At 37.7% G+C, this 2,991-nt stretch overlaps 1 long non-coding RNA gene across 1 annotated transcript in view; it reads right to left on the bottom strand.

Annotated features, from left to right (window-relative positions):
- Nucleotides 1-92: 92 nt before the first annotated feature.
- Nucleotides 93-2,991, bottom strand: part of LOC115232913 — a 14,730-nt gene continuing 11,831 nt past the window's right edge. Inside the window, exon 3 of the long non-coding RNA XR_003883683.1 lies at nt 93-237. This is a non-coding gene — a long non-coding RNA (uncharacterized LOC115232913). The remainder of the gene's footprint in view (nt 238-2,991) is intronic.

Raw genomic sequence — 2,991 nt, forward strand, 5'->3', positions numbered from 1 at the left:
TTTTTTTACTCCCTAGCATTTCATCCGAGCCTCGTCGTGCGGTTCATATACTCGGAAGACGATACGCCTTAACCCCGACGTCCTACAAATATTTGGACATTGGAATAAACGTTGGAGCTGTATCTTGCGTGGAATTGGTTCTCGGCGATAATCGGGGCAATCAAATAATATTGCCTTTTGAAACATGGAAATCGCTGATGCAGAAACGTGGGGACATTGAACAGCTTCTACAATCGACTGAAATCCCATTGCGGGTCCGAGATTTAACATTCGAAGTGGTTAAAATATCTAATTCGAATATTATAAAAATAGGATTATCCAATAATTCTTTATATATGAAACCGCCAACTCTATTATATTTATTCGATTTTGAAAAATGCATAGATCATATGTATTACTGGCTATGCGAAAATACGCATATTGTTAATGAAAAATTCAAAAAATTTGTAACTGTTTTACAACAGAATAATATCGCTAATGTATGCGACGCTGCAAAAGCGATACTTGAAAGTGATATGTTTAACGGCGAATCGCTCATAGATTGCGAGTTGTTGACATGTGCTGTAAATGATATTCTTCACGTTGCTTGTAATAAATAAGTTATTTTACTATTTATCTGTGAATTTAATTATTTAACCCATCCTTTATGTATGAATAAAATCTGTGTAATAGATATGTACAGTCTTACAGTCTGAAATCTTTCTCTCGACACACTCTGCTAAAGATGTAGAAAAATGATGAGGTAGATGAGACGTGATACTCCAGTTAGAAGGAGACAAAAGAACCATAGAAACGGTGAATATAAAAAGTATTTTTTTGTGCAATAATTAAGAGAGAGAAATACACATGCATGCGAACGTCATCCTTTTCCCACGCCAATGCGGACGCTATTCTTTTCTTACACGCGTGCATGCCTCGCGCTATTTCTCTCACACCGCCTTGCGAACGCCGTATCATCCGCGTGCATGCTTCGCGCTATCTCTCTCTCTCCCAAGTGCATGCCTCGGACCTGTGTTAGAACTCTCATTGCTATACTACTGCCCATCCTAAACTACTTCGCCTAAGCAGCCCCTTCTTCTGCTCCCAATTAATAATCCGATCTTCTATCGTTGCTATGGAGTGGCCTCTAGTGGACAGATTACCAGCATCCACACTGGCACAGATGTTCGCCGCAGACTGAAGTATGAGAGGGATTTAAGGCAATAAGAGATACGTATCAAGTTACTTGGTCCTCTCCGTGATATCCCTTCATGACATATTAGATGGAATGCGATAAATCATTTTGTTTTAACCGATCACATATTGGAATTTGATCACGATTTTGATTGGGATGGAGTTGAGATTCTGGATAATGAACCTTAGCCTAAGAAACGCTTAATTTCTGAAATGGTGTACATTAAAAGGCAAAAAATAGCCTTAATTTACAGACAGACACAGAATGTTTATATTATACTTATACGGATGTAATCGATAAATTGCCGAAACTTTGAATGTCATTTATAAACATTCCTTTGTATTCATATTTACTTTATGTATATCGTGCGATATAAAAAGACTTGGCAAGTGTCTCGAACATTCTTTGTTTGTAACATTTAACTTCTGTACAACATATGTGACTCACTCAAGTTCGGTATATTAGTATTACTAATTGCTTTTTTAATGTAGTATATTTTATTGGACAATTTCTCTCTATCTTGAAGGTTCATTATATAACATTTGCCTTCTGACAGTATGGGTGACTCACTCTTGTTCAGCATATTATTATTATTACATTTTTAATATAATATATTTCATTTACTTTGTAATTGCGCTGAAGATGGTCCAAAAAAAGGACCGAAACGTACGCTTTTAATGATTATGCTTATCATCACTAGATTAAAATGTAATTTGATTGTAATAAAACATGCGCTCAAATTACCGCGCTGGCTCTTAATTGTTTTTTCTCTCCTTCGCATGATATATTTATAAGAGTCTTTATTAGTTTATTTTGGTGTAATAAAACATTATTGCAATATTATTATATACATATTCCTTCGTTTGCCGCTACAGTGAAACCAAAGCGCAACTAATATATTATCTCGTATTTAAATTTTGGCTGACCCTGACACGATTTTGATGAAATTTTACAGGCATGTAGCACTTACTAAATGTAATCAGTAGTGATACTAGGCCGGTTATAATCCAAGTCCTCTGAGGGGGGGNGTGACGGGGGGACACCGACGCGGAAGTACCACGTCACGCGGAGAGGGGGATGATGTCACGCGGGGGAACGCGGTGCGTTCGGATGGCGAGGGGGCCGCGAGGAAGAGGGGGACTGCGGCGCATCAGGTAGGCGAGGGGTCCGCGGGGAAAGGATAGCGCAAGGGTCCGCACGAATGTGAGAGAGATAGCGCGAAGCGTTTGCGTGTAAGAAAAGGAAAGGAGGCGCAGGAATAATTGACACTTTTTAAATAATTATAACAAATATTTATTTATATAAATTTTTGTGTGTGTATGTGTGTGTGTGTGTGTGTGTGCGCGCGCGCGCGCGCGTTTGTACTAGATATAAAATATACAGGGTGTGTCCTAAAAAGTGGGAAGTATTGCAATGGGGGATTCAGGACACAAAAATAAGAGAAAAAGTTCATATAAACATATGTCTGATATGATCTTGTTTTCAAATTATTGCTATCAATTATAGTTATCAAATGAACGGTTTCCTGGTAGATGGATAGGCCGTGCTGGTCCTATTGCCTGGCCACAGCTTGCTCTCCAGACCTGAATTTACTCGATTTGTCGTAACCCGACCAATTTCTCAATATATTAAAAGATAAAACAATAAAGTTAAACAGAAAAGATTAAGAAAGAGCTGAGTAAAGCAATGCATTAAAATTAGAAAAGAGATCAAGGAAAGATAACTAAGAAAGAATAAAAGTAATAAAAGATTATTAATAAAATAAAGTAAAGATACGTGACTAAAGAGAAGGAAGTCACGGTCAAGTTCTCGGAAGC

Source organism: Formica exsecta, unplaced genomic scaffold (genome assembly GCF_003651465.1).
Source record: "Formica exsecta isolate Colony F162 unplaced genomic scaffold, ASM365146v1 scaffold151, whole genome shotgun sequence".
NCBI lineage: Eukaryota > Metazoa > Arthropoda > Insecta > Hymenoptera > Formicidae > Formica > Formica exsecta.